Here is a 25,278-nt window from a genome sequence, read left to right as displayed (position 1 = left end):
ATAGGATCCACAGTAACTTGACACAACTTTGACTTACACCAGCTTGCTTTATGCTAGAATGCTCCCTAGGTGTGCTTCCACTCTGTGCTGGAATGTATTCCCTCAAAGTTTTATGCTGATGTAAGCCTGCTGGATCAATTTTACTTTCTGCAGAATACATTGCTATATTGCATGGGTAGGCAAACTTAGGCCCAGGGACCAGATCTGGCCCAATCGCCTTCTAAATCTGGCTTGTGGATGGTCCGGGAATCAGCGTGTTTTTACATGAGTATAATGTGTCCTTTTATTTAAAATGCATCTCAGAGTTATTTGTGGGACCTGCCTGGTGTTTTTACAAGAGTAGAATATGTGCTTTTATTTAAAATGCATCTCTGGGTTATTTGTGGGGCATAGGAATTTGTTCATTTCCCCCAAAAAATTATAGTCTGGCCCCTCACAAGGTCTGAGGGATAGTGGAGTGGCCCCCTGCTGAAAATGTTTGCTGACCCCTGCTATATTGCCTGACACCGATCTTTTAGCTACCGTGAAACCACAATTTGCAGTGCTTTAGAAAGGAAGAAAGCACAGTAGTTCTGCAATCTTGTTTAGCCATGTTTTCTCTTACTAAGTGGAGAGGCATTGATTACTTTTGAGCATTTATCCAAGAAGACAAAGGGACCAAATTGCTTCAAAAGATGCTGTAAAGACGGCAAGAATGATTAATAAAACCAATGGAAAGACCTTAATCTGCATGTGTTTGTTCCCCAATATATTTAGAACGGTATGTGCACCACAAAGCCATCAGCCCGCCATTTATCTTCTGACTAGCTCAAATGAATACTTTTTAAAAGGAGGCAAACCCATTTGTCAGCCAAATAAGAATCTTGGTTAGATCATCAATACAAGGCACATAACCTCAAACTACAAGATGTGAAGTTGCGTGGAAACCAATTTGATATTCCTTGCATTCATAGCCTTTAAATGATTGTTGCAATTTGAGGACACTCATTTGACTTCTTGCTCCCATTTAAAATGTATTAGATCCAATTGTGATGACTAAAGGTAAAAGTCATTAACTTTAAGTGGAAGACCAGACCCTATAATCAGGAGGTTAATTGTGTTGGTTTTATTTGTCTTCCATCCTTCAAATATTCTCTGGTACTGACATTTTTCAAATTTAAGTTAAAAGTTTTTTGGAACCTCAAATTAATTTATCGTGAAACCCGTCCATGCCCACTAGTTCAAGCTTTCCAAACTAGCCATTACCTAGTAACCCTGAACTCTTAGCAAGTATTTTGAAGAGCAAAGGTTATTAAAAGTGTAGTGAGTATTTTAAAACTCCTCAGAGCAAAAAGCATGTGCATATATATTATAAAAGCCACATGTTAGATATCTCCACAACTATCCCAAAAGACAGGGACGCGGGTGGTGCTATGGGTTAAACCACAGAGCCTAGGCCTTGCCGATCAGAAGGTCGGTGGTTCGAATCCCATGACGGGGTGAGCTCCTGTTGTTCGGTCCCTGCTCCTGCCAACCTAGCAGTTCGAAAGCACGTCAAAGTGCAAGTAGATAAATAGGTACCACTCCAGCAGGAAGGTAAACGGCGTTTCTGTGTACTGCTCTGGTTCGCCAGAAGCGGCTTAGTCATGCTGCCCACATGACCCGGAAGCTGTCTGCGGACAAACGCCAGCTCCCTCGGCCAATAAAGCGAGATGAGTGCCGCAACCCCAGAGTCGGTCACGACTGGACCTAATGATCAGGGGTCCCTTTACCTTTACCTTTATCCCAAAAGACTAGAGGCCTGCTTATATAGGCAGAATTCACGCAGAAGGCATGGAATTTCTATACCACTTATTCAGTTGGAGATGCAGTTTATGTTCAAGAGCCCCACTACATCTCTCTCTCTCTCTCTCTCTCTCTCTCTCTCTCTCTCTCACACACACACACACACACACACACATGCACAGAGTGCAATTCTATGCATGCCTTTCAAAAGGAATTCCCAGTTATTTCAATGGGATATTTTGCCAGATAAATGTGGGCAGGATTACAAGCTAAAAATAGTACCACCTATAGATTTATGCAAAAAAAAAAATGTAAAAAATGTAAAGGACCCCTGGATGGTCAAGTCCAGTCAAAGACGACTATGGAGTTGCAGTGCTCATCTCCGCTTTCAGGCCAAGGGAGCTGACGTTTGTCCACAGACAGCTTTCCAGGTCATGTGGCCAGTAGGACTAAACCACTTCTGGCACAAAGGAAAACCGTGACAGAAGCCAGAGCGCACGGAAATGCCATTTACCTTCCCGCCACAGAGGTATCTATTTATCTACTTGTGCTGGTATCCTTTTGAAGTGCTAGGCTGGCAGGAGCTGGGGCAGAGCGACAGGAGCTCACCCTGTTGGGGGATTCAAACCGCCGACCTTCCGATCGGCAAGCCCAAGAGGCTCAGTGATTTAGACCACAGTGCTACCCATGTTCCTTTAGATGTATTCATAGTAATTTTTACAGAATACAGTGGTACCTTGGTTTAAGAACAGCTTAGTTTCTGAACAACTTGGATTAAGAATGCTGCAAACCCGGAAGTAGGTGTTTTGGTTTGTGAACTTTGCCTTGCAAGCAGAACATGTTCCGCTTCCAGTTTAGTGTGTTCCATTTGTAAATTGAGTCCTCCGCTGCTATGGGAAAGCACACCTTGGTTTAAGAACGCTTTGGTTTAAGAACGGACTTCCGGAACGGATTAAGTTCGTAAACCAAGGTACCACAGGATAGGAATAATTTTAAAACACTGTTCCCCATCCCATCCAGGGATCTAATGTCAGCTATTTTGCACACTCTGAAGAGCAGAGTTCTAAGTCATTATGTTCTGAGGCATCTCATCAACAGCACTGCTTTCGGTTGACTCTGGGATCTCATATCCTTTGATTATTATGGTCCCATCTTCCTGCTGTCACTCCACTGTCAGACCCTATTGGCTCCTCCTTCATATGTATACCAAATGCCTTTCAGAACTAAGAAATTGATGGGCCTTGTACCATAGAATGGCAAAATTCACTCCCTCTCAGTCCCAGATCTTAGGGTTTCCTATCTACCCTTATCAATGACCATTTCAGCCTTAGTTGGGCTTCCCTTTCTTTTGCAGACCCTCCAAGTGTCCCTGTTTTCCAGGGACATCCCTGATTTCCAGGGACATCCCTGATTTCCAGGGACGTCCCTGATTTAGAGAAGCCATCCCAGTTTCTGATCTGAGCCCAAAATGTACCGCTTTTCCTTAGAATGACCCTATTCTCATTGGAAAATGGTTGGAGGGTATGGAGTTAAGCCATCTGATGGCAATCCTGCATAGGGAAGTTTTTATGTTTAATGTTTTGTTACGTTTTTATATATGTTGGAAGCTGCCAAGAGTGGCTGTGGCAACCCAGTAAGATGTGTTTGGTATGAATAGTAAAATTATCATTATGGAATGGGGCGTCCCTATTTTCATCAGAGAAATGTTGGAGGGTATGAGAGAGATAGAGAGATGGTTTCACATCACTCTACATGCAAACTGAGTCTGACAATCTCCATTCTGCTTCATAACAGAATGTGATACTCAGTTGGAACAGTATCTCTCCCATAGAAAATAAAATAAAATAATGCTCTTAGAAATCCATTGTGCACACACTGGGCACACATGCACTTTCCCATTGGTTTTGTATATGAGACAGAAGCACAGCCTAGTTTTAACAGCTGTTGCAGACTAATAATTTTCCAACTGTACCTGATCATCACTCTTCCAAAATGAACTGAACACGCTCACCACAAAACACCATGCTAGTGCATTTCATTAGCTGTAATCAACTTGTCTTGCCTTTGCTGATTTATTGTGCTTTTGCTCCTTTCTCTGAAAATGCTACGCGTAGGTTTGCTGCCAGGGACAGTTTTACAGATTTCAGTAGAGGAGGCAATGCTTCTTCTCTTTCTTTCTAGAGAAGTAACATTCAGATGGGGAAGGGAGATTACATGGCTGACTCTTGGATTGGAAGAATCCTCCAGGAATCAGGGCTTTGGAACTTGGTAGAAGAGGGTAGAAGTAGAACTTGGTAGAAGAGAGCATCTTAAAAAGCAGAGACATCACCTTGCCAACAAAGGTCCGTATAGTTAAAGCTATGGTTTTCCCAGTAGTGATGTATGGAAGTGAGAGCTGGACCATAAAGAAGGCTGATCGTCGAAGAATTGATGCTTTCGAGTTATGGTGCTGGAGGAGACCCTTGAGAGTCCCATGGACTGCAAGAAGATCAAACCTATCCATTCTGAAGGAAATTAGCCCTGAGTGCTCACATTGCTCTGTCCCAGCTTCTGCCAACCTAGAAGTTTGAAAGCATGCCAGTGCAAGTAGACAAATAGGTATCATTGTGGCAGGAAGGTAAATGGTGTTTCTTTGCGCTCAAACCAAATACTCAGACCACACCTCAGGGCAAGTGGGTGGGTGGGGAAGGACAGTTCCCTTGCATTGCCAATGGCTCTCAATGGCCCTTTATTTCTTAATGGCCCTGGACCATAAAGAAGGCTGATCACCAAAGAATGCTTTTGAATTATGGTGCTGGAGGAGACTCTTGAGAGTCCCATGGACTGCAAGAAGATCAAACCTATCCATTCTGAAGGAAATCAGCCCTGAGTGCTCACTGGAAGGACAGATCCTGAAGCTGAGGGTCCAATACTTTGGCCACCTCATGAGAAGAAAAGACTCCCTGGAAAAGACCCTGATGTTGGGAAAGATGGAGGGCACAAGGAGAAGGGGACGACAGAGGATGAGATGGTTGGATAGTGTTCTCGAAGCTACCCGCATGAGTTTGACCAAACTGCGGGAGGCAGTGGAAGACAGAAGTGCCTGGCGTGCTCTGGTCCATGTGGTCACGAAGAGTCGGACATGACTAAACGACTAAACAACAACAACAGAAGAGGGTTGTTGAGTCCTTTATTCTTTTCACGCAATGTTCAGGACTCTCACTCAGCTCAACTCTGTACATGCACCTTAAAGAAATCACCATGCAGACCTCTATGTCAGCTTTTGAAGTCCCCCTCCTTTTAAAACCCCACATCCTATATTCCTTTTCTGGTCACACTCTTAAACTACTTTGGGAATTGCAGCTCTGTGAGGGTATTGGGGACTCCTAACAACTCTCAACTCTTATGCAGCCTAGGACCCACGTATCTACGGAACCGCCTCTCCTGGTATGCCCCGCGGAGGACCTGAAGGTCCACAAATGACAACATTTTGGAGGTCCCAAGTCGCAAAGTGGTTAGATTGGTCTCAATGTGGGCCAGTGCCTTTTCAGTGCTGGCCCCGCCTTGGTGGAACACTGTGACAAGAGACTAGGGCCCTGCAGGACTTGACATCTTTCCACAGGGCCTGCAGACAGAGCTGTTCGCCTGGCCTTTGGTTTGGAATCAGTCTGACCCTTGTGTTTCCCTCCCCTTATGGTTTTGATTTATGGGCTACTTTTAAAATGAGGCTGCATTTTAAATTGCATTTTAACCTGTATTTTAAATTGGTCCCCCCCCCCCCATTATGTTTTTACTGTAATTTTACTGGTCTTAGCTGCCCTGAGCCCAGCTCTAGCCGGGGAGGGCAGGGTATAAATAAAATTTATTTATTTTATTGTTGTTGTTGTTGTTGTTGTTGTTATATTGTTATTGTTGTTATTTATGGAGACTACAGTTTCCATAAATATTTAGAGGGAGCCATGACTGTTTAACGTGGTATGGCATTGTTTTAAACATATAGTGACGATAGGGCCTTAGGTAGCAAGCGATAAGTCGATTCCATACAACTACTTTGAGGAACACATTGTTACTGATAAAAACAACAACTAGTTCCTGATTATTATTATTTTTCATTTTCTCGAGGTTACAAAGAATGGGAATTTACAAAGGTTGAGGGAGCTGGGTATGTTTAGCCTGGAAAATAGGAGACCAAGAGAAGATATGGATTTTTTTTAAGGAGAGGTTGGACGGCCATGGATGCTTTAGTTGAGATTCCTACATTGAAGGTTGGACTAGATGACCATGAATGTCCCTTCCAACTCTGCAATTCTGTGATTCTATGAAAACCTCAAATGTTTGCACCTTCCTGTGCAAGGAAAGTTGTTCTGACCCCTTGATCGTGTTAACTGGCATTTTCCGTACGTTTTCCAGCCCAGTGGCCTGATCCAGCGCGACATTTCTTAGGCTACAGTGCCTCAACATTAGTAAACAAATGTGAATGTTTTGATTTCATTCACATTTCTATGATTATTGCACACAGGCCCAAAGTAAATACCCCCCTCTATCTTATCTGCTTGGCCATAAGTATATGCTGCCAGCTTTCATTAAACTTAATCTCTTCACTTTTGTATGGCTTATTACACATAGTTAAGCCCGTATTTTAAAAATACGTGGGGTAAATAACCACGCATACTTTAAAATGAAGATATCACGAAATGTTGTGTGACATTTCATGTTGTACTCTGTCAGGGCCCTTCCTTCCTGCAATCATTATTGTCTCTAACCTTTGCTCAGTTCCATTCTGTTTGGGAGCAGTCAAAACCTTATCAATTTGCCATCATTTCCCTCCAACTAATATATTTGCGGGAATCTAAAGGGCAGGGACCCCTTCCAAGGAAACTCATTTGCTTAGAATCACAATGCCTACTTACCATCCTGGAATAAAGGAAGAACAAAGAAACAGAGGAGGAGAAGATGGTGAAATGTAACAGAGGAGAAGATGGTGAAATGCAAACAGGGGACACAGAAAGGGCTGAACTCCTCAATGCCTTCTTTACCTCAGTCTTCTCCGATAAAGAAAACAATGCCCGTCCTGAAGAATTTGGAGCAAATGATTCAGCAGAGGAAACACAGCCCAGAATAACTAAGGAGATAGTACAATAATACTTGGCTAGTTTAGATGTATTCAAGTCTCCAGGGCCAGATGAACTGCATCCAAGAGTATTAAAAGAACTGGCAGATGTGATCTCAGAACCACTGGCAGTCATCTTTGAGAATTCCTGGAGAACAGGCGAAGTCCCAGCAGACTGGAGGAGGGCAAATGTTGTCCCTATTTTCAAAAAGGGGGAAAGAGAGGACCCAAATAATTGCCACCCAGTCAGTCTGACATCAATACCAGGGAAGATTCTGGAGCAGATCATTAAGCAAACAGTCTGTGAGCACCTAGAAAGGAATGCTGTGATCACCAATAGTCAGCATGGATTTCTGAAAAATAAGTCATGTCAGACTAACCTGATCTCATTTTTTGACAGAATTACAAGCCTGGTAGATGAAGGGAACGCAGTGGATGTAGCCTACCTTGATTTCAGCAAGGCATTTGACAAGGTGCCCCATGATATTCTTGTAAAGAAGCTGGTAAAATGCGGTCTTGACTATGCTACCACTCAGTGGATTTGTAACTGGCTGATTGACCGAACCCAAAGGGTGCTCATCAATGGTTCCTCTTCATCCTGGAGAAGAGTGACTAGTGGGGTGCCACAGGGTTCTGTCTTGGGCCCGGTCTTATTTAACATCTTTATCAATGACTTGGATGATGGACTCAAGGGTATCCTGATCAAATTTGCAGATGACACCAAACTGGGAGGGGTGGCTAACACCCCAGAGGACAGGATCACACTTCAAAACGACCTTGACAGATCAGAGAACTGGGCCAAAACAAACAAGATGAATTTTAACAGGGAGAAATGTAAAGTATTGCACTTGGGCAATAAAAAAAAAAAAAATGAGAGGCACAAATACAAGATGGGTGACACCTGGCTTGAGAGCAGTACATGTGAAAAGGATCTAGGAGTCTTGGTTGACCACAAACTTGACATGAGCCAACAGTGTGACACGGCAGCTAAAAAAGCCAATGCAATTCTGGGTTGCATCAATAGGAGTATAGCATCTAGATCAAGGGAAGTAATAGTGCCATGGTATTCTGCTCTGGACAGACCTCACCTGGAGTACTGTGTCCAGTTCTGGGCACCACAGTTCAAGAAGGACACTGACAAACTGGAACGTGTCCAGAGGAGGGCAACCAAAATAGTCAAAGGCCTGGAAACGATCCCTTATGAGGAACGGCTAAGGGAGCTGGGTATGTTTAGCCTGGAGAAGAGGAGGTTAAGGGGTGATATGATAGCCATGTTCAAATATATAAAAGGATGTCACATAGAGGAGGGAGAAAGGTTGTTTTCTGCTGCTCCAGAGAAGTGGACATGGAGCAATGGCTCCAAACTACAAGAAAGAAGATTCCACCTAAACATTAGGAAGAACTTCCTGACAGTAAGAGCTGTTCGACAGTGGAATTTGCTGCCAAGGAGTGTGGTGGAGTCTCCTTCTTTGGAGGTCTTTAAGCAGAGGCTTGACAACCATATGTCAGGAGTGCTCTGATGGTGTTTCCTGCTTGGCAGGGGGTTGGACTCGATGGCCCTTGTGGTCTTTTCCAACTCTATGATTCTATGATTCATACAGGAGAAAAGTGCAGTTGCCTCGAGTCTGTTTACAACACAGGTCACACACCCACCGCACATTGAAAGCACATTTGAAGTGCATGGCTTCCTGCAAAGAATCCTGAGAACTGTAGTTTACCCCTTACGGAGCTACAATACCCAGCACACTCAACAAACTGCAGTTCCCAATATTCTTCGGGGAAGCCATGCAACTTAAAGTTATGGTGTGGATCAGCCTACAGTATAGAATCCACCAAGGCAAGTCCAGCCCACAAACCACAATTTGTGGCCTTCCACATGCTCAAACCACCCCACTCTCCTTATAAGGGTGGGTAGCAACAAACAAACAAATCACAATACCCCTCACCCCCAAAAAAGGACAGGGGTACAGCTGTCCTCCATGACTGGTGGGATGTGTTTGGCTCAGCGGGTCTAGATCCATAGGAATTTCCCAAGTGATTGCTACATTGGTAGCCGCAGGCAAATGCTACCAATATTGTATTTTCAGCAACTTGCTCTTTAAATACAACATGATAGATGGAGAGCAATGACTTTCATTTGGCTGAAGCAATCTTGAAACCAAATAGCTCCCAGGCTGCTGATTATGTGCCCTGGCCCTGAGTGTCTCTGAACTTAATTGATGACATGGGAGCTTTTTATTTCTCCCGCCAAATGTGAGAGATTAATTAAGCTGATATATGTTATGAAAGTTGTATCACTCTACCCATACTATACAACACCACAAAAATACAGTATGAACTAATGCACTGAGCTTCTAAGTAGAGTATAATGTTACAGACATGCTTCTAATGGTACTACAACAATTGCTTATATGTATCTTTTTGGAAAATGAAGAAACAAAATCCTCAGTGGTTCTTTAAACCATCTATTCACCAATTAACAAATGGTTAAACAATCACAATATTTTGCAGAGAAAACCATGTAGGGTGAGAGAAGATCCAGCCAGCTGTTTTCACCTGTCCATGTATATACTGGAGGATTACCTCCTCATCAAATGCACTTTAACCAAGTATTTCTGTATGCAAGTCCAGGATTATTTCTCATGCTACACTCTTAATAGATATAGGTCTAGTTCTGATACTCATTTGACCATGTGGATAAGAGCCTTCCAGCCATCTGGAATTCAAAAGTCTCTGATTCATCAGCATCTAAACAGTTAGCAGTTCAGGAGTGTGACCTATCTGATTATCTAATTACTTACCTTGCAATCTCTCAGGTCTAGGGGCCGGCCCACCCACGAGGCAAGGTGAGGTGACTGCCTCAGGTGGCAGATCCACAGTGGTGGCAGATTTGTCCTCCAAAGAAAGCATCTCCCACTGTTGCTTCCATGGTAGCAGCAGTGGCTGCAGCACCCATTAGATCTGGTGTCTCCTTGGCAGACCCCCACCCAATGCCACCACTCCAGTGTACTGCCTCTCAGCAAATAGGAGGCACTGCACCAACCCTCACTTCTATTATGGTCTTTGATATACCCAGATAAACAATCAGGTAAGGTTGTTTTGATTCCCACCCCCACCCCCTGTTCCTGATGTAGATTTTCACTTACCCCCTGGGTGACAGATTTGGGGAGGTACAAGCAGTTTCGCTGCACAGAGCATCTAGCCAAGGGGGCACAAAATTGAGAAGATCCATAATTGAGATCTATTTGGGGGGCACCAAATTTTGGACTTCCACAGGACACCATATTATGAAAGATTACCAAAGTTTGCCCCTGACCCCTTTGTTCCTGATGCACATCTTTATTCCCCACTTGTATTCCTGATGTGGATCTTTAATGGGGGACCAGCATTTTGTGTTTCACCTCAGGTGCCAAAATGTCCTGGGCTGGCCCTTCTCAGACCTAATCTACAGGCATGCACATATATACACAACAGGAGAATTCAAAAAGAGCAAAATGCCCAACCTCAAGGTGAGCTCCAATTTTCAGGGAGCAGCTGTCGTCTATATTTCTCAGACTGCCCCCTGACATCCTCATTCAAGGGTACTGTGAGAAATTTAAATGATGACTGCTTGACTGCAAACAACAACAACAACAACAACAAAGAGAGGTCCAGGACACACATTTTTCCAGGAATCTAGTAGCTGCATTTAGGCTGTAAAGGGAAAGAAGAGCTTTTAGGAAACCTAGAATTGCAATGGTTAGTGGTGAACCAGGCGGGGAAAGGTGTCTATCATGATGCACTGCTATCAAGGGTTATTTTTCCACTTTTGGAGGCATTATGCTTCTGAAGACCATGGGCTGGACATCATAGGAGGGGAGAGTGCTGCTGCTCTTGGGACCTGCTTGGAGGCTTCCCATAGGATTAGATGGCCTGACCCAGAAGGCTCTTTTTAGGTTCTTTTGTTATTATGAATGTGTAAACCTGGCCTTAGAACACTGGGAGCACAAAGGTTTCCTAGGTATAAAAGGTAAAGGATCCCTGGATGGTTAAGTCCAGTCAAAGGCAACTATGGGGTTGTGGCGCTCATATCTCACTTTCAGGCCGAGTTTGTCCACAGACAGCTTTCCAGGTCATGTGGCCAGCAGGGCTAAGCTGCTTCTGGCACAACAGAACACTGTGACAGAAACCAGAGTGCATGGAAATGCCGTTTACCTTCCTGCCACAGCAGTACCTATTTATCTGCTTGCACTGGTATGCTTTCAAACTGCTAGGTTGGCAGAAGTTAGGAAAGAGCAATAGGAGCTGACTCCGTCACAGGGATTTGAACCACCAACCTTCTGACTGGCAAGCCCAAGAAGCTCAGTGGTTTAGACCACAGTGCCACCCGCGTCCTAGGTATAGTCCTCATCCAAAACCCATCATTATTTGGTCATAGTCTTTCCACATTAGGTAAAATTAAAATCCTCCCTCAACTCCCTAAAAATCCCAACAAATAAGTTTGATATTACCCAACTGAATATTATTGAATTCATTCAAAAAGTACCCTGATTATTCCATTAGGGCCCTTTGGGGATCCAAGGTCATCTTTCGCTAAACCATTTCCAGTGTCATCTCCCAACCTTATTAGAATATCTGAGCTTATGTTGCTGAGGAGGATTCCCCTCTGCTGCCATGGTGCCAGTGCTACCAGTTTATGTGGCACTGAACTCCATTCTACTGTTCTCATATTAAAGCTGCTTATTATTTATACTAAAAGGTTTACCCTTGCCAAGAATCAGAAATATGTGGCTTGTTGCATTACTGGAAACATTCCAGTAGGAGTGGATTGGGGAGTGAGGGCTGTTTACTCATAAAACAAACACAGGCATTTGGGCATTATTTTTTATTATTATTCATCTGCTTCAATTCTCTGAGAAAGTGTGTGGTTGTCCATATACTATATTCTTTATTCTTCTTTCCTCAAGGTTTTATATCCACTAATTTGTTTGTGTGGCTATTCCCTCCCCCCCACAGGTGGAATAAATGAAGACAACGGACACAGAGTTTTAGGTTAATGGGCGAAAATGGCCACAACTTTATTGATTACAGGAAAGAAGGGTATTGGCTTTAGGCATTGGCCCTAACCGACTATCCGGTCTGACCGGGAAGGGTTAAACACCAACAGGGGGAGCCACCCGAGATGCATATCCCTGGGCGCTCCCCGAGGGGTTACCGCTCGGGGGCGCGCTTTAGGCCCTAGACTCCGTAGGTTTCGGACGAGGCGTCGCCCCTCGGAGTCCTTTAACGAACTACCCTTCAAGCATTGGGGGAGGTGATGGCGTTCCTCCCCCCCAACCTCATCTGCATGATAATACCCCGGCCAATGCCTACCGCCAAAACCGAGGGAGTTGTGACGATTTGCTACGAGGTAGGCGAAAAAACCAAGTGGCTCACAAAACCAGCCAATTAGCCAAATGGAAAAACTCCTACCAGGCCCCTTGCGGCGACCAGCTGAAGCCCATAGCAAGGTCAGTGGCAAAACCTAAAGGGCGGGTGGGTGGGAAACTGCGTCGTCTCCAGGGAAGAAAGGGGGCAAGCCAGGGGCTGCCCTGACCTTAAGTGGCCCTAGGAAGGCCCGCCCCTGCCGCCAGCCAATTGGCTGGCGCCACAGGGTATGCTAATTGGGTGAATCCCTGTCTCCTGCGAGGCTGACGCCAGCCTCGCAGAGTGAGTGTGGGCGGGTCGTGATCCCACAACCCCCCCTCCTCCTGAAGATCGGAAGGGGCATTGTGTGGCTATTCCCTCCCCCCCACAGGTGGAATAAATGAAGACAACGGACACAGAGTTTTAGGTTAATGGGCGAAAATGGCCACAACTTTATTGATTACAGGAAAGAAGGGTATTGGCTTTAGGCATTGGCCCTAACCGACTATCCGGTCTGACCGGGAAGGGTTAAACACCAACAGGGGGAGCCACCCGAGATGCATATCCCTGGGCGCTCCCCGAGGGGTTACCGCTCGGGGGCGCGCTTTAGGCCCTAGCCTCCGTAGGTTTCGGACGAGGCGTCGCCCCTCGGAGTCCTTTAACGAACTACCCTTCAAGCATTGGGGGAGGTGATGGCGTTCCTCCCCCCCAACCTCATCTGCATGATAATACCCCGGCCAATGCCTACCGCCACCGAGCCGCAAGCCGGCTCGCCGCCAATACCCGCAGACCTGTAACCAATCCCTAACGCCTTGAAAAATATCTGCCAACCAAATATCATTGCCAGCATCAGATAGATGCACGCCATCCCAGCGATAAAGCATTTCCTTGTCAAACCGTATGCATGGGTGCTGAATGACCCGACCGCCCCATGCGGCCACTCTACGAGCCACCGTGCGCTCCACAATCCTCCTGGCTTTATTCACAGCCACAGGTTTCTCTGCATCCCGCCAACATCGCCTTTCCAGCAAAGAAGACCAAATTATTGTAATGTTTTCATGGGATGCCCTCAACAATTCCAAGTCATTGATAATGTTCCATATCAAGTCCACCCCTTTCCTATATGCCAAGTCGTTCTCGCCCAGCTGGATGACCATGGCACTGGGTGGGCCCTCGGCAGCGATTTTTCTGGATACGACTGGGAAAAACTCTTCCCAAAGCATACCCCTCCTAGTGATCCATGACAATTTGACTCTGCTGGGTAGCCATAGCTCCTTATCCCAGCCCCTTTGTTCGGCGCGCCGCTTAGCCCAATATACGATGCTGTGGCCGAGGATCCACAGTCGAACCACACCAGTACCTGAAAAGAGAGAATCGGAGAACCGGATCAGGAGGAGTGCCCGGGGAGAAAGCTGAGGGGAATTTAGAAGGGCTTACGGATGTAACCCTGGTATGCGTTAGATTTCCATCGACCCATGTCCATAATTCTTTCCGCCGGTAAGCCCATATGGGCGGCGGTGGTCGCTGCTCCAATGCGAAAGGAGTGCGCGGCGTACTCCTCTTGGGGAAGCCCGATGGCGGCAATTGCTTTGCGCAAGACCCTGGTGAACTGCTGCTTTGAGAGGGAGGAACCGTCGGAATGCAAGAAAAAGGGGCCCCGAGATCCTGGTCTTACACACAGGTATTTTCTAGCATCCTTTACAGGGCAAGGGCCCGCCTTTTGAGTCGCCTGAAGGCGAACCAAGGCTCCGTTGCCAAGCTGATCAGTCTTAGAACTACGGATTTTTAACATTACATGCGAACTACCCACAGTTACGTCCTCCAGCAATAGTCCCCTAGAGGCTGCGCAGTCCTCACAGACCACTTCGCCTATGCGTAGGGCGCCAAAAAATGCAAAAGAAAACGCTGCTGAAAATAATCTTGCTTCATATCTTGACCAACACAGGGCCCTGAGCTTCCTACGGATTTGGGTGAGTATATCTAAAGTTATTGGCCTTCTTCTGTCCCGGCCTTGAGGCCTGGCCCTGTGCCAGCCCTCAAGCATCTTACGCACCACGAAATGCGAACAGGGATCCGCTGAAAATAGAGTTTTAGAAAAGAAGGATATAGCCGCTGAATGAATATTGAGGGTTTTGGGGGCCCGGCCAAGATCTCTAAGATGGACCAAATACTCTATGACTTCAGACTTGGACGGTGGCCTGCCTGGCTTGGACCGTCCCTTTCTGATGCGGAAGGATGTGAAGTCTAGCCATGCCTTATTATACGATCTCAGGGTAGAGGGCGCTAGCGCAGACAATACTCCCTTTATTGCTTCTCGTTGCCAATATTCCAGAGGTGCTCCGGGAATGGTTGCGGCTGCTGCTGCGCATCCGGCGCCAATGAGCGAAAGCGCTCCATCTGGAAACGAGATAAAGCATCTGGATGTTATTATCAATACCAGGGACAAACTTGGCTGAAGCGTGAAGGTTCAAGCGCAAGCAGGTAAGGACAAAGTACCGTAAAAGGGACGCTACTCTGGGTGAGCGTGATGACTGTTTATTCAAAACTGACATGACCGATAGATTGTCCGTCCAAAAGCACACCCTATGGTTTTTGAACTGGTCTTCCCATAAATGAATTGCAACAACGATGGGAAAGAATTCTAAGAATGTCAGGTCACGTAGTATCGGTTTGCCTTGCCAGGAGGGAGGCCAGTGCTGGGCACACCACTGGCCCCTGAAGTAGACCCCAAAACCTAAGGACCCAGCCGCATCCGAATGTATTTGGAAATCAGACTGCAGCGCCAAACTATCCTGCCAAAGCGATATGCCGTTGAAACCATCCAGGAATTGCAACCAAACAAGGAGGTCCGACTTTACTGCCTTGGAAAGGCGTACCCTATGATGGGGTGACCGTAAGCCCGTGGACAGCTTTGCTAGGCGGCCGCAAAAAGGACGACCGGGGGAAATTACACGGCAGGCAAAGTTGAGGTGCCCCAGGAGGGATTGAATTTGCCTCAAGGTGACCTTCTTTAGGGGCAGCATTTGGCCGATAAGCTCTCTTAAGGTAACCAATTTTTCCGCCGGTAAGCGCGAGGTTTGGGCTACGGTATCAAGTTCAATGCCGAGGTAGGTCATGGTAGTGACCGGACCCTCGGTCTTCTCGCTTGCCAGAGGGACCCCCAGCTCCCTAGCTAAGGACTCGAAGGCCAGGAGGAGGGACCTGCACTCCCCTGCATCACTTGCCACCAAAATAAAATCATCGAGATAATGACCCACCCCTAGAGAGCCAGTTCTAAACTTTAGGGCCCATTCCAAGAATGTGCTGAAAGTCTCAAATGCAGCACAGGCAATAGAACAACCCATGGGCATAGCTTTGTCAGTGAAGTAAGCTCCCTGGAATTTGAAACCCAACCAGCGGTAGTCTTCCGGATGAACCGGAAGTAAGCGAAACGCTGACTCAATGTCGCATTTTGCCAGAAAGGCGCCCCTGCCAAAGCTCCGCACCAACCGCACAGCTTGATCGAAAGACGAATACTTCACCGTGCACATCTCTTGGGGAATGGCGTCATTAACCGAGGTTCCTTTGGGATAGGACAGGTTGTGTATCATTCTAAATTCGCCGGGGGCCTTCTTTGGGACAATACCAAGCGGGGAGATATGAAGCCCTTCGATAGGCGGAGTTGCGAATGGACCGGCCACCCTGCCGGCTGTAACCTCCTTCTGTATCTTTTTAAACGCGATGTCAGGCCTTTCCAAGACTGATTTCTGGTTAGGGGGGCAACTGGAATTGGGAGTGAAGGCAACCGGAATTCTAAAACCTTCAGAAAACCCTTCATCCAGTAGGTGGGCTGCACATCTATTTGGATAGAACTTTAGCAATGCTCTCAAGGGTTCCAATTTTATCGGAGAGCACGCGAGGCCTAGGGAGATGTTAGAAACGAGCCCCAGCTGGCCCTTGGGCGGGGGCTGCTGGTCCGACGGAGCCACCCCTGTTTCCCCGAGCGAGGTGACCCCTGCCTCCCCGAAAGGGCTGCTGCCTCCCTTTGAAGCAGTTGACTGCAGGGTGGCTGCCTAAGCACCTATCGCATTCATGCAAGTACTTACAATTAACGCGCTGACAGGTACCCCTGTTGAAGTCCCAGCACTGCCTACGGCGTTGGGTCTCCACCTTACCAAATTTTGGCTGTTGGGTGGCTTTCTTCTCGATATTGGGCCCCACATGGTCAAACCAGCAATTGTTGTCCTTTTGGTCCCAGCGCATTGAAGACAGTAGCGAGGCATTCCTCCAAAAGTCTTCATCATACGCCAAAGCAGCTTCATCTCCTGCCAACTCCCGTGCCCTCCTGTTTCATCGTCGGAGTCCGAAGTATCCCTCTTCTTGCTTTTCTTGGACCGGTGCTTCTTCTTCGCCTTCCGCTTTCCGCTCCGTGATGTGTCGTCACCGGGGGTCGGGTCGCTGGCTGAGGCCACCTGCTGAGGGGGCAGCTCTTCCTCGGAAGATGACTCCTCCGAGGTGCCCGGTCGCCTAGGGTTGTCCCGAAATACACTGGGAACATCCACCACCTCTTGGCGGGGGGCTGATGTAGAGGCCACCGATGGCCCGGCACTTTGAGCGCTCGCTCTAGGTTTTTTAGCTGGTGCCTTGCCTTTTTGCGAACCAGACTTAGATTTTTGAGTTCGGGCAGCTTGTAAGCGTGTCCGTGGCCTGCTGGGGGCCTGCTCAACCACGTTGGCTGCACTAGTGGAGGGACCATCCTGACCCTGCTGACTGGGGGGGGGTGTCTGGTATGCAATCTTGTGACACCTCGACAATGTTCGGGGAGGGAGTGATGGGTGTCCTGCACTGTGCGTAGAATGCTTGCAGCGCGGAAAAAAGCTGGGCCATGGCCTGAGGGTTACAAGGGCCTGTTGGTACCAGGGCGTTACCACGCTGAGATTGTTGGGGATTGCTGTTGCTCTCCATGTCCAAGCCAAAAGCAGCGACTTGGGGGGGGGGCAGTCAAGTTTTATGCAAATCGGGAATTTATTTATTTATTTATTTATTTATTTATTTATTTAATGTTTTTTTATTGTTTTCTACCTATCTTTACCAAAACAATTTTTTTTATTTATTTTTTTATTTTTTTATTTTTTTATTTATTTATTATTATTTATTTATTATTTATTTATTTATTTATTTAATTATTTATTATATTTATCTATCTTTACTTATTTATTTATTTATTTAGTTAGTTAGTTTTTGTTTATGATCAACAACCGCAATGGGAAACAGGCAACCTGATCTGCCCCACAATCACTGGCTGTAGCTGTAAATAAGGGATCTGAAATGCACTTCACAAAATGCTGCAATTTTACTTCTTGCCGCTAGATGGCAGTGTTCGCAGAAGACGGGAACCAACGTAAATAGAAATTTGTTGTTCAGCAAAACGCTAAATAAACAGTAGCTGCCAATTGCAAATGTGATATATATTAGTATTGTCTCCTGGATTTTTACTGATTAGTAGTTAGGAGCGTAAGTATGAGGCTTTTATTATTATTATTTTTATTTATTTGTCTATTTATTTATTTATTTATTTATTTCCCAGCGAACTGCACTGGCAGGGGCTCCCCTGCTGGTGGCTTAGAGGTGCGCTGATAGAAGACCTGAGTGTATCAGAGCCTAGAACCACGGGAAATCTATATAAACTCAAAACAAATCGCAGGCAAGAATATTTAAAATTTTAAATGCGGTTGCCAGCCCCTTTCCCTTAAACAAAATGGCTGCCCCAGCTTCACACGTGGCCTCCCAAAATGGCGACCGGCAGGGGAACAAGGAACCAAACTCAGTACTATGCAACAGCGTATAGCAGATCAGCCTCTGGAGACAATGCCCTTAATTATCGCTCATTAGCTGTGAATTGCCCTGCCGGCCAGCACACAAAGACGTTTCTATGGCTACCCAAACAGCCAGATCAGCCTCTGGAGACAATGCCCTTAATTATCGCTCATTAGCTGTGAATTGCCCTGCCGGCCAGCACACAAAGACGTTTCTATGGCTACACAAACAGCCAGCAGGCAACAAAAGCCTCCTTAATGGAGTAACAGCAATAGCGTTTCTATGACAACCACAGAATGCAGCCCCCAGCAGGGGTAGGGAGGTGGGGGAAGGAGCTCGGAGCCCAGGGAAGAATTAAAACCCCAAGCAGACACGGAAGTAAAATGCCCACTTTAAACAAGCTGGTGGGGAGGGTAACAGGGAATGGGAGCAATTACAATGTCCACAAATAACAGAATAACAAATAACAAATGCAGCAGGAGAAGCAGAGACTGTTCAACATCAGCTGTTAAAAAAGCAGTCAAACCACGTGGTTTAGAGGGGGGAAATGAAGGGGCGGAACGGAGACTGATTAAAGTCGGCTGTTAAAGGGAGGGGGAGAAACGAAGAGGCAGAATGGAGACCGTTTAAAATCAGCTGATTAAAGAGCATTCAAACCACGGGGAGAGAGGGGGAGAAGGGACAAAGGAGGAAGGATGAGGAAATTCTGAAGCACCTCTGCTGACCACGGGAACAATAAACACACACACAAACAGCAACGCACCAGCGGAATTAACAACGAATGGTTATGCAGTCACCCCCCAGGCACCCCAATCAATTAAAATTCAGCCGAAGTACCCAATTATGAAGAGAGCAGCGCAATAAAGGCGAATTAAGCAGCGCTCACTCCTAGAGGAGAAAGGAATAACAAAAGTTAAACTTCCCTGCCGGCAAGCCTCTTCCGAAATAACTCCACGTGGTCCAGCAGCTGAGGGAAACCCAAACTGCAAACTGCAAACTGCGTCGTCTCCAGGGAAGAAAGGGGGCGAGCCAGGGGCTGCCCTGACCTTAAGTGGCCCTAGGAAGGCCCGCCCCTGCTGCCAGCCAATTGGCTGGCGCCACAGGGTATGCTAATTGGGTGAATCCCTGTCTCCTGCGAGGCTGACGCCAGCCTCGCAGAGTGAGTGTGGGCGGGTCGTGATCCCACAACCCCCCCTCCTCCTGAAGATCGGAAGGGGCATTCTTTTACGACAGCTGAAATTGGGAATGAGGAGGAAATTCTTTCTCCATCTCACTGCAATATAGCTGGCAGTTATTTAATGTACTTACTGGATATGCATAACTTTCAAGTCACACTTCTGGGGATGTTGACAGTAACCATTTTCTTCCCATGTGACAGGATACATCAATAGGCAAATATGACCTTTTGCAGTCTGTTAAAAATGTGAGGAAAGCAAAATATTTGGGTTACAAACCTCCGTACAATGTCCAATGAACCACAGGATGCGTTGCTGTAATGTACATTTTGTCACTCAAATTGATTTGTTAGGACTTATTTATGTGTAAACAGGAAAATTGTCTTTCAGTGCCCCTCTCCTCCGCACCCCCCAACATACTCCTTTGAATCATTTTGTACAGATAAAACCACCTTTCCGAGGAAATTGGGCAGACAACTGATTTCATGGGTTTGCCAGGGTAAAATGGCAAGCTTAACAGTTTGTTGACGATTAACTGCAAAAAGATACAGTGGTACCTCGGGTTAAGAACACAATTCATTCTGGAGGTCCGTACTTAACCTGAAACTGTTCTTAGCCTGAGGTACCACTTTAGTTAATGGGGCCTCCTGCTGCCACCGCACTGCCACTGCGCGATTTCTGTTCTCATCCTGAAGCGTAGTTCTTAACCTGAGGTACTATTTCTGGGTTAGCGGAGCCTTTAACCTGAAGCACCTGTAACTTGAAGTGTCTATAACCCGAGGTACCACTGTATGTGGAAGTAATCCAGAAGTAACTGCCTCAATATGCTAATGATATTGGCTGTCTGCTTGAAGGGTTGTTGCAAAGGGGGGGGGAGGAAAGTGAGCTTAAGCACAAGAATGGACATTTCCAACTTGAAGTTAAAGATCTCCTCTGCACTGGTTTTTTGACACAATACATTTAAAGCACTCTTATGCCACTTTAACATTGGGACGCGGGTGGCGCTGTGGGTTAAACGACGGAGCCTAGGACTTGCTGATCAGAGGGTCAGCAGTTTGAATCCCCGTGACATGGTGAGCTCCCATTGCTCGGTCCCTGCTCCTGCCAACCTAGCAGTTCGAAAGCACATCAAAGTGCAAGTAGATAAGCAGGTACCACTCTGGTGGGAAGGTAAACAGCGTTTCCGTGCGCTGCTCTGGGTTCACCAGAAGCGGCTTAGTCATGCTGGCCACATGACCCGGAAACTGCATGCCGGCTCCCTCGGCCAATAAAGCGAGATGAGCGCCGCAACCCCAGAGTCGGTCACGACTGGACTTAATGGTCAGGGGTCCCTTTACCTTTACCTTATGCCACTTTAAAAGGATTGACCCAAGGAATCCTGGGAACTGTAGAACATTAAAAGTGCTGAGAGTTGTTAGGAAATCCTTCATAGAGCTATAATTCCCAGGCCCCTTGAAAAAAACTCACAGGGCAAAAAACAGGACCTCCATACTTGGCTTTCATACATCAGGTATAGCATTCGAACATCGAAACCAGAAAGCAGATATTTAGGCAGAAGATGTTTGTCCAGTGGGGTGTGGCAACAATGCATGGAATCACTCCTTCTTACCAGGAGAGAGGGAAGAAGGGAAGATCGATGCTAGGAGGCACATAGCAGGAGCCCCGTGTTGCTAGCATTGCAACTCTGCCCCACCGGTTGAGTCACTTCAGCATCAAGATGAATAAGATGTGCCACATACATCCTACAGGATAAAATTCATCACCGAGCCCCAGTTCTTATGGAAGAAATGTTGGTACCCCCCATGCCTTGCTGTTATTACTAGTAACCATCAACTCTTTTCATGCGAGCTTGCTGTGCTAAAATTAGTAGGGCATTCTGTGATGGACCCATAGAGAACTGGAAACCACATTACACCTATGACAGAAGAGCTAGACCCAAATCTTAATTGAGCAGGAACTTCATAATGGGCTGTCATTATGTAGATACATATCTCTGTAATTAGATGGTACAAAGGACAGACCTTTTGAGATACTGGAAAGAGGAGGCATTGCTTGAAATCTAATGTCACATTAATGTGCTTTTCTCTTCAGCATGATCATTTAAGTACAATGTTTCCATAGTCACATCTCCTAGCTTTCCCCTCAACTCCCTTTCTTTTTCACATCACTCCCACACGAGGCAACAATTGTGCTTAAGGGCCAAAATGTGTTTTTTCTTCTTCAAAAAAACTGATGAAAAATCTGCAGTGAAAATCCACACAATCATCATTAACTTCACTTCCCAATACAGGTGTCCTCCAAACTTAAGAGCTGGGAGAACCTCCTGTTTCTATATTAGCTGGTGACTCCACTCTGGCTTCCAGTAGTGTGCTATGTGATAACCTGACCAGTTTCTTTCTTCAACTTTCTTTCTTCAACTTCTTTCTTCAGCTGCCTGCTTCATCATAGCCTAACTCGACAGCCTTAGGTAGGACATATCTATCATGGCCTAAGGGTAGCTCCATTCCCATAACCCCTTGAGCTGGCTGGCAATGAAAAGTAGCTGTATAGGTCTGAGGAGCAGACAATGGGACTCTGTGAGAGATCCCATCACAGTGAGGGATTCTGAAGAGGCTGATGTGATACTCAGTTTCAAAGACATCTTCCCAACCATCTCTGAAGGGGTTGTGGTGGACTTGTTGGGAAATCCAGAGCCAACAGGGGAGCACACTTCTAGTTGATTGGACACCTCCACATTAGTTGCTTACTGAGGATGAGGGAGAAGCCAGAAAGGGGCTAGGTATACTTTGTGACCCAGCTGATAACTATGAAGAAAAGGAGTTGGCTATAGAAGTATAAATCTCTCAGTCTCTCCTGGACCTATGCTGGGTTAGCAGCCTTCGGGTTTAGTGTCTCCATCATCAGGGCAACCATGCTTGTAGGCCACATCTGGTCCAGCTTCAGTTTGTTGTTGTTGTTTAGTCGTTTAGTCGTGTCCGACTCTTCGTGACCCCATGGACCAGAGAACGCCAGGCACTCCTGTCCTCCACTGCCCCCCGCAGCTTGGTCAGACTCATGCTGGTAACCTCGAAAACACTATCCAACCATCTCGTCCTCTGTCACCCCCTTCTCCTTGTGCCCTCCATCTTTCCCAACATCAGGGTCTTCTCCAGGGAGTCTTCTCTTCTCATGAGGTGGCCAAAGTACTGGAGCCTCAGCTTCACAATCTGTCCTTCCAGTGAGCACTCAGGGCTGATTTCCTTCAGAATGGAGAGGTTTGATCTTCTTGCAGTCCATGGGACTCTCAAGAGTCTCCTCCAGCACCATAATTCAAAAGCATCAATTCTTCGGCGATCAACTTGCCCCAATGTCTGGAAGGGCAACAAATGTAATGATCCTTCATGGATCACTGCCTTGCCGTGGCGAAGGGGCTTGAAGAACTCAGAGAAGCTATGAACTATGCCGAGCAGGGCACCCAAGATGAACAGGTCATAGTGGAGAGTTTTGACCAAACGTGATCCACCTGGAGGAGGAACCGGCAAGCCACTCCAGTATCCCTGCCAAGAAAACTCCATGGACAAAGACAACAGGCATATAAAAGCTTCAGTTTAACTTGCCCCAATGTCTGGAAGGGCAACAAATGTAATGATGGGATTTTGGATGCCAAATGATGGTGCAAGTCAGTGCAGACAATACTCAGGTAGAAGGCCTGATTTTGGTATAAGGCAGCTACTTAACTATGACATGAAGGTGTGAGATGCATGAATTCAGTTTGAATACTTGAAAGTCTGGGGTAATCACAGTTTCAGTGATAGAAGATAAAACTCCCTTATGTAGTATGAGAGAGGCGGAATTGCAAATTAATGATGCTTCTTTCTATATAGAACTTAGAATAAAGAAAAAGTTTTTGTTGCATTTGCCATTAATCTCACTTAATTTTGCATCTCCCATTGCATTTTTTAGGGGTTGGGTTTTTCTTTCCTCCTACCTCCATCTTTGTTGATTAACTGACTGTATTAAGTTGCCAGAGAAAAATAAGATAGATTTAGCTGGCTCATAAGAGGGAATAATTCACAACCAATTGAGCCAATGGAGTTCCAGACTTAATGTTGGTACATAATTCTCAGCAGAGGGATAAAGATGATCTGTTGTGTTGCCAAGAGCTGTTAATCAACTTGTTTATGGTAACTTCTGCAACATAAAATAGAAAGCTGTCAACAAGTTAAAATATTTTAAAATGACCCTTTGACAAGCAGATTGTAGTAACCCAGTGTGATTATCATTCTCTTACATTTCCAGTATTTCAAGCAAAAAGAACAATTCAAAATAGCAGTAAATCTACAGGTTATGCTCCCAGCTGCATACAATTCACAGTTATGGCTATGCCTCTTACATTTTCCCCTTAAAAAGTATATAATTTATTGCTGATATGGCTGAAGATATAAAACTGCTAATAAGTTTCAATATACAACTCTAAGAACACTAAGAGGAACAACAAAAAGTGATGAATTTTCACTGATGTGAGTTTTAAAGTGGAAGCCAAGTAAAAACACACACATGTGTGTCTTATGTTTGATATGTAGCCATCATGCACTCTGTCAGGTACAATATCAGGACTGGTGGTCTGGAGGCAAGCAGGTACTGACCAAACAGAAAGTTGAGCTGGGAGCCCATAAATGAAAACCAGTCAGTCTTATAACACAGTCCTATTGAAGGTGATGGGACTTAATTTGACTAAAGTTTGCTGGATCGTTGGCATTGTGATCTATTATAACTATTGTAACTGGTACAGCACACCTCTAGTATCATATCTACTCAAAGGAACAGGAAAACACACATCACTATACCAGTTACATTTAATATCTACCTTGCTTTAGGACAGAAGTAGCCAATATGATAAGGGACGCGGGTGGCGCTGTGATCTAAACCACAGAGCCTAGGGCTTGCCGATCAGAAGGTTGGTGGTTTGAATCCCCACGACGGGGTGAGCTCCCATTGCTCGGTCCCTGCTCCTGCCAACCTAGCAGTTCAAAAGCATGTCAAAGTGCAAGTAGATAAATAGGAAGGTAAACGGCATTTCCATGTGCAGCTCTGGTTCGCCAGAAGTGACTTAGTCATGCTGGCCACATGACCCGAAAGTTTTCTGAGGACAAACATTGGCTCCTTCGGCCACTAAAGTGAAATGGGCTCTGCAGCCCCAGAGTCATCCACGACCGGACTTAAGGGTCAGGGGTCCCTTTACCTTTATCTTTGACCTTTGGTCAAGTTTATTGTTTATAGCCAAAGGCTGCTGCAATGTATACAATGTCATTCAATAAAATATATACTAGTTTGATACAAAAACTTAAAACATTTGTACTGTCAAAACATGTCCTAATCTGCACAAAGCTATAGAAACTCCTTAATATAAATATTGAAACATTAGACAATAAAATTTATAAGCTAAAATCACAGTGGGGCCACTAATATATTAAAAGTAATGTTAAATAATACAATAGACAATTATATACAAGGTTTAGTAATAAAGATGCAGCTTGATGTAGATGGGGTCAAATAAATTCATCTCCTTTACAGTTGATAGCTATCTCGGCTATATAATTTCTTCTAATTTTCCTGGCAGCAGTTGCAAAAAGTGCTACACACCAGGTCACATACTTACCTATGTCTGTGAGGAGATAAAGAATCATGTCAGAAGGATTCTGGCCAGGGACCTTGTCATTATAGGTGTCAAAAACCATTCTCTTGCTTCATTATATAAGGGGCAGCCTAAGGTATAAAGCCTCAGCGCCTAGGGCTTGCCGATCGAAAGGTCGGCGGTTCGAATCCCTGCGGCGGGTGCGCTCCCGCTGCTCGGTCCCAGCGCCTGCCAACCTAGCAGTTCGAAAGCACCTCCAGGTGCAAGTAGATAAATAGGTACCGCTTACCAGCGGGAAGGTAAACGGCGTTTCCGTGTGCGGCTCTGGTTCTGGCTCTGGCTCTGGCCAGAGCAGCGATGTCACGCTGGCCACGTAACCCGGAAGTGTCTCCGGACAGCGCTGGCCCCTGGCCTCTTAAGTGAGATGGGCGCACAACCCCAGAGTCTGTCAAGAC

The 25,278-nt window shown here is 46.0% G+C and overlaps 1 long non-coding RNA gene across 1 annotated transcript; it reads right to left on the bottom strand.

Moving 5' to 3' along the window:
- Window positions 1-3,826: 3,826 nt before the first annotated feature.
- On the bottom strand, window positions 3,827-24,978 carry LOC307220978. The gene is made up of 3 exons (XR_013841243.1): window positions 24,848-24,978; window positions 19,343-19,446; window positions 3,827-3,941 (listed from the first exon to the last, which is right to left on the bottom strand). It is a non-coding gene; the product is annotated as an uncharacterized lncRNA (long non-coding RNA).
- Window positions 24,979-25,278: the final 300 nt, after the last annotated feature.

The sequence above is a fragment of the Podarcis cretensis genome (genome assembly GCF_951804945.1).
Source record: "Podarcis cretensis genome assembly, chromosome: 7".
NCBI classification, from domain to species: domain Eukaryota; kingdom Metazoa; phylum Chordata; class Lepidosauria; order Squamata; family Lacertidae; genus Podarcis; species Podarcis cretensis.
The sequence above is the reverse complement of the archived record's forward strand: the minus strand, read 5'-3'. Positions and strand labels throughout refer to the sequence as shown.